Source organism: Lissotriton helveticus, chromosome 6 (assembly GCF_964261635.1).
Source record: "Lissotriton helveticus chromosome 6, aLisHel1.1, whole genome shotgun sequence".
Lineage (NCBI taxonomy): Eukaryota > Metazoa > Chordata > Amphibia > Caudata > Salamandridae > Lissotriton > Lissotriton helveticus.
In genome coordinates, this window is record NC_136067.1 from 896712471 (window position 1) to 896726722 (window position 14252).

At 42.2% G+C, this 14252-nt stretch overlaps 1 long non-coding RNA gene across 1 annotated transcript in view; it reads left to right on the forward strand.

Moving 5' to 3' along the window:
• The first annotated feature begins 5665 nt into the window (after positions 1-5665).
• LOC144763181 (uncharacterized) overlaps positions 5666-14252 on the forward strand; it is an 85441-nt gene continuing 76854 nt past the window's right edge. The window contains exon 1 of the long non-coding RNA XR_013596180.1: positions 5666-5776. This is a non-coding gene — a long non-coding RNA (uncharacterized LOC144763181). The remainder of the gene's footprint in view (positions 5777-14252) is intronic.

The following is a 14252-nucleotide window of genomic DNA, read 5'->3' on the forward strand; positions in this document are numbered from 1 at the left end:
ACAGCAAATGCACCATCACATGACTTTGTGGAACTAATGAATATAGTGATGAAACCAAGGCAAAACCTGACAGATATTGCACTTTCAGACCCAGACTTAACGCTCTATGTAGATGGATCATGCATGAGAACAAGTACAGGAGAGTTAGTAGCAGCCTATGCTGTGACCACTGATAAAGAAGTCATAGAGACACAGAAAATAGACACATTGTCAGCACAAGCAGCAGAGCTCATCGCTTTGACACAAGCCTGCATAAGAGCTAAGCACTTGAAAGTAAACATTTATACTGATTCGCAATATGCCTTTGGCGTTGTTCATGATTTCGGGGTACTATGGAGGGAGAGAGGATTCCTGACCTCCCATGGGGCCAAGATTCAGCATGGCCAGCTTATTCAAGCCCTGTTAGAAGCCATACATTTACCTACAGCCATTTCTATCCTGAAGTGTAAAGCTCACACCAAAGTTACAGACACCATTTCCCAGGGTAATGACCTGGCAGACCGAACAGCTAGACTTACAGCTCAGACAGCCCAGACACCAACAGACACGACAAGGACAGAGGTACCATTACTGACAACATGTATGACAGTCAGGGATCCCACTCAAGACGTACTCGACATACAGACACATGCCACTGCAGATGAGATAAAGAAATGGACTGAACAAGGAGGGGTCCAGACTGACCAAGGTTGGATGACTAAGGGAAAAGGCACATGGTTTCTCCCAGATTCCATGGTACAAGTAATCATTAACACAGCCCATAGTCCAGCACACTTAGGAGAAAAAGCAATGTTAGACAGCTTACAGAACATCTGGTTTAACAAGCACATGCGTGCAGCAGCGAAGCAGAAAGTACGAACATGTATGATCTGTTGTCAGTTCAATCCAGGTAAAGGCATCCCGGTGGAACAAGGCGGATTTCATCCTCCTGACCACCCTTTTGAGGTTCTCCAGATGGATTATATCCAAATGGACAGATGTAGAGGTTACAAGTATGTCTTGGTGGTAGTGTGTGCACTATCTAGATGGACAGAAGCTTATCCAGTTCCAGATTATACTGCTGTAACAACAGCCAGACAGTTAGTGCGCAAGTATTTCCCCAGGTATGGATTACCTCGGGTGATCTATTCAGACAATGGCCAGCCATTCTCCTCTGAATTAATGAAACAAGTGTCCCTTCTGTTAGGTTACACATGGAAGTTCCATTGTGTCAGACACCCAGAAGCAGCTGGCCTTGTAGAAAGACATAATCAGACCCTCAAGACAAAATTAGCAAAGGTCTGTGCAGAGAAAGGCGTGGATTGGATGGTAGCCTTGCCGGTTGCCCTTTTTTACATGCGTATGGTAGCACATTCCAGAACAGGCCTATCTCCGTATGAAGTGGTTTTCGGTAGACCGCCAAATATGTGGGGTACGCCTATGCCCAGAAAGATAACTGATGTTGACAGTAACATGCTGACAGATTACCTGGCTTCCTTGATGTCTGCACTACTCTCTTGTCGTTCACAGGTTGCTGCCGCCTTCCCTGACAACACCCAGGTCAAGGAACACGCCATAGTCCCAGGGGACTTTGTGTGCATCCGGAATTTTGATCGTTCCAGCCCCCTTGAGCCGCGCTGGAAGACCCCGAAATTGGTGCTTCTTACCACGAGGACCGCACTGAAAGTGGAGGGACGCAAGGGCTGGATCCATGCCCATCACGTTAAGCGCTATTTTGGACAATGTGGAACATTCGAAAAGAACATTGACTTTAATGACACAACAGACTTTGTGCCGCCTTTGCTTGAAAAGACCCCTCAGCAAGAGTATAGGTCCAAACTAAGATCTAGTAAGTCAGACGTAGTTTAATTGTTTAAGCCCACCCGGTGGTGAATCGGTTAGACCAGTTTCTGACATGTATAAGATCACATATGAGAATAGCAAGATGAGAGATAAAAAGAGAAAAATACTGCAAGACATTACGCAGCAGATGGATTGTTACCTTGATCATTATTTTATTCTGTGCATTGTTATAATCGGTGTTAGTTTATTGCTACATGTTTTCTTTTTCATTTCCTCACATATACATTCATCCAGTATGCATACGTGACCAGCCAGACCAGCAATGCAACTGAGTGCTTGGTATGTGGCCAACTACCCCCTTATCAGAAAACAAAGGGAGTTCTGCCGAAATAGATTCTAAAAAAAAAGATTTTTAGGAAAACATGCCTATTGGATAACATGGCAAATCGCACCTCCGCACAAGACATGCTTTTTCCACCACTTCCACAGCTCAGATCCTTTTCAAATTTGGCATCACAGTAGTCCAAGCGATGCCCTACATCCTCACCAAAAAACAGCCGAATCCCTCCACTGGAACGGGTACGAATTACCGCTCAAAAACACGCCCCCCCGAAAACGCCAAACAACGCCAAAATCCCTCAACACCTTGTTAAGCAGCATGTTAAAACATAACATCTTAAAAACGTTTTCTCCAAGCACTTGAAAGAGATCCAGCTCTCTCCTGCCTAACGTAATGACAACATACTCTGCACAAACCATGACCACATGGCGCTATTCACAAGCCATATTTACAAGAAACTCAGCAAGTTATAATAATGACATGCTCTTCATAAACCATATTTACAAGGAGCTATTTACAGGGAACTTCACTCTCAGAAGGACTTTCTTCTTTCAAAACGTTACGCCATACCTATTTCATTTGCGGTCAGACAGCTTATGTACATCTGCCCTTAGACTGGGGTGGAACTTGTTATATAGCAGACAGAAACAGCGTGGGAGCAATATACGGATTTCAACAAAGGTTTCTTTTTCTTTGTTGGCCCGTCCAAAATAGTAAACTGATACGCAAATTAACAAGAACCCTTGAAGCAGTAGTGAATGTGACTGCATCTGCCCTGGCGACTTGATCCAGGAGCAGTTTGACATGATACTATCTCTGTCTGCAGTGTGGCCTGGCGATTTGCAGCCTTTGTGCCACTGCTTGCGTTCCCCATCCATATGTACAAAGGATAAAGATGAAGAAATGATTCTGTATGATCAGCTATACGGTCTCATGAATATAGATGTATCCTGAAGGGTTATGTAGGTGACAAGGAGGGAATGAGGAAAATGATATTTTGCCTGACCAAAAAATGTCCACTACATACACCCTATGTTACATTCATGTGCATGTCACCCATGCATATTTCTCGTAGTGGCCTGAATCACTAGGCCTCTGCAAACATGTCCTGCAAGTCAAGTCATCAAAGTCTCCCAAACGTTAAGCTAAAATGAAGGCCCATGTATTTTGCATTTTGCATTGTGCACTTTTAAATAAATATCGTACTGAGCCCTTTTTTTGTGGTTGGAGCCTGAAACCACTTTCTGAAACATTGTCTTCATGACTCCTGGCACATTGAAAACTGCAGTCACGTCAGCAAGAAGCCTGCCAAGACAGTGTTATGAATAACAGTTATCTGTTTTGCTGTACAGAGTGGCATCCCTGCCCGGTGAGGAAATGTAAACAGAACCCGTCCGCGACAGATAAGGCCTAGCTCTCTGTCTCAGCCCCCATGCAATGAACGGAGAAATATATGCTTTTCTGATTCTTAGTGGTGAACAACCTTTTGCTTCAGACATTACATCCCCTATCATATCAGATTGTACAAGATGTGCTTTTCGCCCTGACACAAGAGATGTCTCTGCTAGGCGGAAAGTCAGCTCTCCTCCCAGTTACACGTCAATTGCACGCCATGCTCAAGTTGCACAATTAGGGCAGAGTTCCAGCTGGTCATGCAAACTCCTCCTCTAAGTACCCACCCACCTATGACATTACCTATCATCTACCTATGACTCATCAAGTGTACGCCCACATGCTCTTATCTCTTTCTTTCTTGCTCTGCCTGGAGCGCTCCTCCCTATGTACAAGGAGTAAAATGTATATATTCTGTTCATTGTTATTAAATGATAGAAGACTCTTCCTGAACCTCAGTGGTGATGGAACATATTCTCCCTTTGACTCGAGTTATTGGAATAAAGCCCATTTTAACTTGGACACCACGGATCCTGTCTCTCATTTGATGCATGATACTTTGTTAATGCCTAGAAATTCTGCCAGGGTAATATTTTATTTACCACAGACTGATGGACGGTACTTATTCCTGAAGGTGATTGTCCCTTCCCCTTTGACACTTAGTGAGATTTGCTTGCCGGGCCCACTTCCTTTTTCTGGTTCTCAATCTTCAGAGACCAGTCAGTTTAGTTACAAAAACACAAATCTACAAAAACAGTTACTCAATGTTTCTCGTCTTGTTTAAGAGCAGTGCACTACAGGTCAATCTCTCTCATTTGGGGCAGGAGGGAGTTGGACTGATTCATTACTTGGAGTCAGGAGGATGATGAAAGGAATCAGGGAGGGACAACCTCAGCAACAGCCAGAAGAAAGAAGTTATTGACTTCAGGGAAACAAACATGATGATGACTCTAAGAAGTCTACTCAGGTCTGTGGACTGGGGAGAGGTGAGCTAATGTAGGAATTGCGATGCTGCTGAGTGTGTGTGCTTGCTCAAATGTGAAACTACTATTATGTGGTTGTGATCGGGTGGGGCTGTTGTAAGTCACTGGAGACAGTCATGTGGCATCACAGCATCACATTAAGAACACACTTGGCTAAATGTTATGAATATGACTACAGTTCTAAGATTGATCAGCTGAGTACATGCAGCCACTTGTCAGTGATTGGCTGTAAATTGCTCTCACTTCTAAGTTAATTAATTGCACATGAGTCATAAAATGCATGATTGCAGCAGACTATGCTCTTGACATGCATCTGAGTTCTTGGTTCCCTCCTTATGAAGCTTCCCTTCTTTCCTTCTCCTTGAATCTGCAATATTTTTTCTCTTTTACAATATATGGGGCTTCTTCTTCTCCTGCACAAAAGGCAAAACCTTCAACAATCCTTCTTACCTTACCACTTCGGACAGGCACCCAACATTGATGGGCAATCTGAGAATAATGCAGATGCACTGCTCAGTTTGGAAATACAGTAAAAGTTTTCTTTTAACACTCATTTTAGTACTATGTGGGTTCACTTAAAGTCTGCATAATGACAGAACAATTAGACATATAATATAATAACTTGGGTCTCTGGGGCTAAAAGACTGTTTGCAGTGTATTTAACAGAATGGTGTCATACTCATTCATTCATTTCCTTCCACAACAGATTGATGATGATATGCTGCTCACCGCCCTGATTAATATTGTCATTGTATGGTGTTTGTCCTTGTCACACCTTTTTCCAAATACCCCATCCATTCATCAAACCCTTAAACTCCATCCCCTCCTCGGATGTGTGATTTTATTTATTGAGGTGTGAAATGATTTTATACCATAAATGGATCACACAAATTTATGGGGCAGATGTATTGAAAGTGAGACCAACTTACCGCAGGATTTTTTATTACCTGAGCAATAGCCCACACCGGCCCCACTTACACTCCCACACATCATTTGTCAACATCATCATTCAAGCCTTGTGTTATGCTGTATAAATCCTTAAGCTTGTCCACTCCTTACTCTGAGCCCACTTCTCCTTGCTCCAGGATTTTGTAAGATAAGTTTAAATTAAATATTAGCTCCCCATTGCTCAGAAAAAGTTACTATTGCTAGTTTTTGTTATCATATCAGGTCTTCTTTGTTGTGTCATGGTGGGAGTCTGGTCTCATGAGATGGTACCCTGGGAAACCCAGCAGTAAATAGCCTGAGAGAAGCAACAGCGCTCTCTTCATCTATTCAGGTAAGAGAACTATGGAATGAAGTGAACTAGTTTAGTTAATAACTACCTTCTACTGAAGATGTTGTTTATCTAAATTATTGTAGACAATAAAGGCAATGGCAATCCACCCCTAGTGGCCAATATAGTTAGGGAAGGTATAAGGGCAAGGTTATAACTGGCATACAAGTTTGAAGCAGATTGTTTAAAAAACAGGCTACACTAAAAGGCAGCAGTGCAAAGTAAAACAGCAAAATAAAGATTTACACATAGAGTAAAATAAATATTTCCCTTTTATTTTTTAACTATTACACAACCCACTCTTTCCACTCACAACAGGCCCACCACTCTCCCCAAACAAATCACCCAGTCCCCAAACAATGTCCAAAATCCAAACCACGGTCCCAACTCCTTTTCCCATCCTCTCTAACCACAACAAAAGACCCTCCCTCCAAAACCAAAACTTAAAAAAGTGCTTTAGAAGAGGGCGTCCTCTAAGCGGACCATGTGGTCTTCAAGTTTTTGCTCCATCCGGGTCACCCTTTCCTCAAGCCGTGCCAGATGCTGCAGGTTGTGGCACTAGTATTAGTAGTCGGAGAGGGAGGGGGTAGTAGTAGTGGTCCGCCGGGTACCTGACGGTTGTCAGGGGTGCTCTGGTGATGTTGTTGACTTGAGGCTAGAGACTGTGGCTGACTGGTGGACCTGGGGCCAAGGGCAGTGATAGATGCTTTAGCCTCCTCCTCCAGTGCCACCAATGCCACCAGCCAATGGTACTCCAACTGGATTGTCTCCAGCCTCTGCCACCGGATCCAGGCTGCTAAATCTGCCCTTGTTGGTGCAGGTGGTGGACCAGCAGTAGTATGCATATCAAGACAAAAAAAAAGAAAAATTGTAATCCATACTCTGTACAAATACTTGTTTAAAATTAAATAGTGACACAGTAGCAGTCTATTGCTGGACCTCTTGGGACATTGAATTTGATGTGATTAGGAGAGACACTGGGCCTTTTTTTGCCAATACATGCTTCACATAGAAAAACACTGTCTGGCTGAAAATAATTAAGGCAGAATAGCAGAACGCCAGATTAAACAAAAGAGTAATTGTGTTCTTTTAAAGGCTTTCCTAGTAAAAAACTAAACAGACACTGTGTGGAAAGATAAAAATGAATTACCTCTCATTAATGAGTAAGGCATTCTGCATTCTGGAGTACAGTTGTGCTAAAATAATGGAGGCATGCTAGCCAGAGCGTTGGGTACTTTGGTACTCTCTGCAGTCTGCAGCTAGGGACATCTGTAATGGACAATTATCTTACTTTAACACTATCAATGCTACAGCAATTCATCCTCTGTGCTGACCATTTTTTAATCCCATTGTTCATGACGAGCTCAGCTCGTCATGAGCACACAAGCAGTGTACTGCATGACGAGCTGAGCTCGTCATGAGCATGGAAGGGGTTAATTCCAATGACCCCCTGCTCTTTTCCAAACGCCTTTCAATTCTACCCTTACTCCAAAGAGGCAGATGAATAATAAATAAGATACTACGTCACACACTTCAAGTATAGTGTGGATATCCTGTCTACTGTATGTAAACAGTGGAAAAAAGACTGTATTACACGGAAAGAAATAGATTTTTCCATTTTTTAATCGCTGGGAAAGAATTTAGGAATGAAAAAGGGAATGAAGTACTAGTAGGAGACAGAGTGGGCACTGGGAGGGAAGGCAAACACATTGCTTTTGGTTTGCAGTGCAATGAAAACTTTGTAAATGCTGCATTAACTGAAGCAGACACACATTGCACAACCAACACTGCAGTGATGAATTGAACCATGCTGCACTTAGGTCATGGGTGGCAAAATCCCATAAGCAGGGAGGAGGGTGATGAATGATGATGGGTGGGATACATATCTGCTTCACTTAAAAAATACAGTGAAACAAGGAAGTATGACAAAAAATTAAAATATCCCTACCTTGCTCCTTAGCTTGGAGGACCAAGCAAACAAGGTAGGTGCACATGCCCTTCTACAGAGGAGCTCCTATGTTTCGTCATCCAAGCAATTATCCATTCAACCTTACATTGTTCTATTTATTCACCCTTTGATACCCACCATTTAAGTTTTACTTTCTCTCATCCAGTATTTTACCAACCTTTCCATTCTATCCATTCATATATCCATTCATTCAGTATCCACTCTTTTAATCATCCTTTCACACATTCTTCCACATTTACCCTCCCACGCATTCCCTTAACCTTCCACCCTTCTGACCCTTTTTCAACAACCCATAATTTTTAGCGATTAATATGAGCTGTTGAGTTGCAGATAGAAGAGGCCATAAAACTCTACCAGCGCTGTAGCTGCTAAAGCAGCGGGTTCCCAAATCATGACACCCTTAAAGTGAGTATAGTAGTAATTAACAATGAACAAGAAATGTGACTTACCACTGCACGTCTCTCCCACCATTGTGTCTCCCCCTCCAACTGCTTCAGCACCTGCAAAACTGGTACTGGCCAGTGCAGTTGTAAAAAACATTACACGTTGTTAGATGCCAGATGCGCCTCCCCCTATTTTTCTTTAACAAGATACAACTGCAATACAGCACTACAGTTTTGTTTAGCAGTATCTTCTATCAAAAATATCACTTTGGTTATTTTGTTGGTTGACAATGTTAGAAAAGCCAAGTTGTCAAGCCAGCCAAAAACCTTTCAGAATGGAAGGGGTGCGCTATGATGACTCTGAGTCACTGAATTGCAATAAAGGGGTGGAACAATGGTCAAGGAAGGATACATGGTGTTTGTTGAAAAAATGCAATGGGGCCTCATACTTTCCTGCAATGCTGCACTGTCATGGAAACTGCTAGCATACTTTATAAATCAATAATTTATAGCACAACATTGGGGGGGTCAACCATGACTTTGACTGCACTGGGACACCCCTTTGCTGGGGCAGCTGCACGCTATACAAGTCCTGCTAACATAACATACCATAACATTTTAACTATTTGAGCATGAGCAAGAAAAAGAAATCCTCCTCAACAAACATCCGTAATGAATAACACTATCTTACTTGGGCCTGGAATCTTCACAGTAAGTACCAGAAGTGTGTTCTCTTAGTCTTACAGTACCTCACAATATATACATATATAGGGGAAATGGAACATTTACTAATAAAACAGAAGAAAAATACAGACTAGTACAGCCAGGAGGAAGTCAGCTACAAAAACACGACAAATAGAAAAAAGGATAATGCAGGGATAACAAAAATTTAACAAACATTCAATAGAGGAGTTGAAAAAAAGGAGACTATTAAAACAAATACAAAATGACAATTATTCTAATAGTGGGCAGAGGTAAAAGTTAGGGAAATAATAGTAATAACAGGACTAACTGGGATCATGGATGTTAATAGGGGTCGCCAGGAGTAGCAATTGCTACCCTTGGCTTGCTCTTTGCAACCCCTGCCAGTACCCTTGCAACCCTAGCTTCAACAGGCCACAATCAAAATGGTCTCCCTGATTTGTGTTTGCTTTTGAAAACAAAATAAATGCAGGTGAGTTTGCCTTTAATAGCTTAAAATACTTATGGAATAAAGACGTGTGATTTCTTTCTCTGCCTCTCATTTGTCAGATACCAGAACTTTATGGCTTTGCTTGAATACAGGCCGGCTGTCCTTGTTTCAGTTTTGTTCAGCCTATATAACTAAAGCAGTGAAATGACAAAGGTCACAAGTTCGGCCAAAATAGAATTTACTGGTGCGGCCCGCAAAAAAGGCTATCTGATGTAGTAGGAGAGAGTTCTTCTACTTCCCATCTGTACATGTACCCCAGGAATAAATCTAGTTTTCCACTACCCAATCCCATATTGCAACATTTGCAACATGGGACTAAAAAAAGTGGGTACTTTTTAAAAGAGCTAAACATAGTGCCTCGTGGCAGAAATATCATGGCCTGTGACTTTGTCTTTGCCAATATCAATGGCCACAAGCTGTATCTGTGCAGATGCTAATAAAGCCATGCTGTTAGCCTGATAGCAAAGACTTCGAAAGACAGACCACTGGATTTTAAGCAGTTCAGTCAGTGCTCCTTCTGCCTTTATGCAGAATGCTTGACTGTTCAAAGAAATTCAGGTTGACACTTGAAGATTTACTTAATTTTACATGCATTAACTTTCAATTGCTCTTCCACAGCTTGCTAAGATTTATATGCAAGTATTTATGATTTATTTAGAGTTGAAAGGAAGAGTTCTAGTATATATATCACAAGCATTGGCAAAGCCAATAGCTTTCACCTATGCAAGAGCTGTTGGCTTTAGCAATGTGTTTTAGCAATGTTGTACATCAGTGTGGCTGCTGTTCAGCAAAGCAATAAGAGGAAGGGGTTCCAGTGCATTAGAACAATTTATAAATGAATATCAATTCATTAAATTACAAAGAGACTGAATCTGTCCACATTGTTTTAATCACAATGAGGAAAACATGATATATATCATCTCATAAACAGTCAATAATTGTATTAAACAGTGCCCCGGTAAAGGGAGGGGGAGTGAGTGATAGCAAGTGAGGAAGCAGTGATGGGGAGTGAGAATCGTGACAGAATAATCAATCAATTAAAAGTGACACATTGAATAGTTACATATTCTGTACAAAGAGGACTTGGAAGTTCAAAAATACTGTATTTACACAGAACATACTCCATAAGTTCCAATAAATGAAAAGTTAGGGCATGGAGTTGTCATACAAAACAAAAACGTTGTCGACGTTTCGACCCCCAGAGAGTTGCAGGAAATTCTTATTATCCTTGCCGTGGGGTCTTCATCAGGACGAGGGGTGGGGCAGGTAACCTATTTAACATATACATTTAATTAGTTGGCTGACAAGGATGTGTGTAATAACATCATCTAGTTAAAATAGCAACACATTTGTTGGCATTGGCGGGATACAGGGGAGCCTGGGAATATGGTTGGAATCAACCAACATCATACTAACTTATTTTTACTGTGGGCCCCAATGTGGCAATGAATCAACTCTATATTAAATCAGGTTGAGTCAGATGTTTAGATTCAAATTCAAATTATTGTTACTGGGGGCCCATGTGTGGCAACAAATCAACTCTATATTTAATCATGCTGAGTTCGATGTTTAAATTCAAATCAGTGTGCTTAAAAACTGGGAGCGACATGCAGAGACTGGCAACATGTTGGTATAAGTAGACAGGACAAATGCAGACAAAAACCTTTATCTGTATCATCAGTGGATACGGTATCTTGTTAAGGAAGATCTTTGTGGTGTTTCTGAAAAAAGGCACGAAATAATCGCTAAAATACGACATAGTTTGTAACCTGGTAATTCTCATTAGGTTGTGAATGTAACTCTGGTAAAGTCGATTGTAAGGAAACTCACCAGAATTGCGCATTCAAGACGCCTACCTCGAGGGTAATATGGTTAATAGAGAGGCGTACTGCAGTTTCTGTCAGTTACTGCAATGACAAAAAATAGAAGGGCACGTAAGTATCTGCTAACTGCCGGGACTGGGTCGGTAAATATAGATCGTGGCGGGTATTGACGAGATTGTTATGGTTTTTTATTCGTTTAGAGTACAATTGTGTGGCAGCGGTAAGCTGTCCATCCGCAGACCTACAAGAATGGCAGAAGCATAAGACTCACCGGGTGCCGAGTTAATCAGGTAACACAGACGGTCGACTTCGCAATGGCGATCCCGTCTTCCTGGTTGGATAGGTAACCATAGAGACGCGGTCACATGGTGGGCGGCTAATTCGGCTAGAACTAAAAGAAGGACTATCTGACCAAGCGTTTCAGCGTTGCTATAGTTACTGAGACGCATGCAAAAAGCAGATCGTCTATGTCTAACGATGAAAATTCAGTTGTAAATACTTTGGATTAATGTTGAGATGGGGCAGAAGGATTACATGGTGACTAGATCGTACAATTCAGGCATATTCACGTAAGTGGTTCGTGGAAAACCATAGCACTTACTACTGTTGGAAAGTACTCATAAGGCATACTGATATTGTGTTGGGACATAGGGGACATATGGTGGCCCGATCATCCAATTTAAACATATTTACATATGTGGTTTATGGTTAACCCCAAAATTGGTACTGTTGAAGAGTACTCCTAAGGCCTATAGAGTCTAATGACTGAGTTGGCAAAATCTGAGTAGAGGAATACATAATTCTCGACATTAATGTATCAGGTGGCCAGAAACATTGTTACACAGAATTTTTGCAGTCATTTTGAAAAAACCGGGAAAGGCGTACCTCTCACATGAGGGTATAGGCCTAAGATTCATCATATGCCTGCACATTAAATTCATACTGCAGAATAAGTAAACATTAATAATGGTATATGGTTATACATACATTGGAATTGAAGTGAGTGGGCGTACCTCTCACATGAGGGTATAGGCCTTAGACAACAACAAGGTTCAGACAGTGGACATGTCCATACCCTACACAGTCATATCTGGGACATAGCCTGCATAAAAGTATGTATACTGTATAGGCATATAGCTGTAGGCCTATACATAGGATGAGGACTTAACTGGTTCTCGAGGGTATAGGAAACCTCTATATGATTTATGCCCCTTAGAGTAACGTAGCCAGTTGAGAGAAAGAGCTATCATGTTCATTCAATCCCATTTCTATGGAGTTGAAGAAAAACATCCATTTCAACTCTTGGATGTTGAGAATGTTAGAGATGTTGCCTCCACGTGGGCCTAGAGCTACTTTTTCAATCACTACCCACTTGAAGCTGTCTGGTAGGTGAGATGCTGTGGTAAAGTGTTCTACTAGGGGGGCCCCCTGTACCTGACACCTGATTCTGCTCATGTGCTGCAGCATTCGCATTTTGATTTTCTGTTGAGTTTGTCCTATATAGATGGATTGGCAAGGACAGACAATGGCATACACAACATTGGTTGAGTTACAGTTTGTATGTGTTTTGAGATGGATTCGTTTGTTGTGGAATGAAAATTCTTTGGTTTGGATGGTTGAATCGCATGCCTTACAGCTACCACATCTGAAATGTCCTACTACAGGCGGTAGATTCCATAGAGTCGTAATTGTGGGGTCCTCTGGGGTGCTTAGAAAGGAGCGTACCACCTGATCCTTAATACTTTTTGCTTTTTTAAAAGCGTGTAAGGGTCTGGCTGGTTGTTCAATGTCATCAGATATCAAATCCCAGTATTGATTGATTATTTTCCTTATATTGTTACTTTTCGTGTTGAACGTAGTAACACATACGATCCTGTTGTCCGATTGATCCAGATTTCTCTTTGGAGACAGCAATTCGTCTCGCGGGTAAAACCAAGCTCGTTTACGTGACCGTTTGATTAGGCGTCTGGGGTAGCCCCTTTGTGTGAGGCGGTTGGAGAGTTCCTCCGATTCCTTGAAATAGTCCTCCTTGTTGGCGCAGTTTCTGCGGATGCGCAGAAACTGCCCAAACGGCAAATTGTCCCGGAGGGCTCGGGGGTGATGACTTTGATAATGTAAGAGCGAATTCCTCTCCGCCGGTTTGCGATACAGTTTAGTGGATAATCTGCCAGATTCCTCATATATACTTAGATCAAGGAAATTGACCATGTGTGAATCAGATTCGATGGTGAATTTCAAGAACTCGGATTGCTGATTCAACCACTCGAAGAAGACATTTAATTCTTCCAGACTTCCCTCCCAGATGATGAGGATGTCGTCGATATATCTCACCCAGAGACTGAGGTGGTCTCTGAATGGATTGACGTGATTCATGATGGTATCCGCCTCGAAAGCCGCCATGTATAGAATGGCTACGTCTGGTGCAAAGGGAGCTCCCATCGCCACTCCCGATGTCTGGATGTAAAATTTATTCCTGAAAACGAAGACATTTTTCGTCATGGCAATTCTTAACAAAGCCACTATGAATTCCGTGGGTACCTGTGTCGGTGCTGGTCGTTGTTGTAGACACCGTGTGATCACTTCGAGTGCTTCCTGTTGAGGAATGGATGTATACAATGAGACTACATCACACGTGGCCAGCCGCTGATGTTGCCGATCATAAGTCACATCCTCTATGATGTTGATTGTGTGCATCGTATCTCGCAGGTAGGTAGGTGTTGCTTCGGCCAAAGGTTTTAAGAAAAAGTCGATATATTTGCCCAGGGGCTCCAGGATCGAGCCACACCCGGACACTATCGGTCGGCCTGGGGGGTTTTCCATGTCTTTGTGAATCTTCGGTATTGTGTAAATTGTAGCTAGTCGGGGATGTTGTTGATTTAGGTATTGGAATTCAGTTGGCGATAGGAACCCTTGATCAAGCCCTGCTTGCGTTATTTCTTGGATTTCAATTGCCAGGGCTTTAGATGGGTCAGAGCGAAGCTGTTGGTAACTTGTTTCATCGTTCAGTTGGCGAAGAATCTCGGATTCATACGAGTTTAGATCTTGTACAACAATGGCGCCGCCCTTGTCCGCAGGTTTGATCACAACTTGGTCATTGCGGGCCAATGCCTGT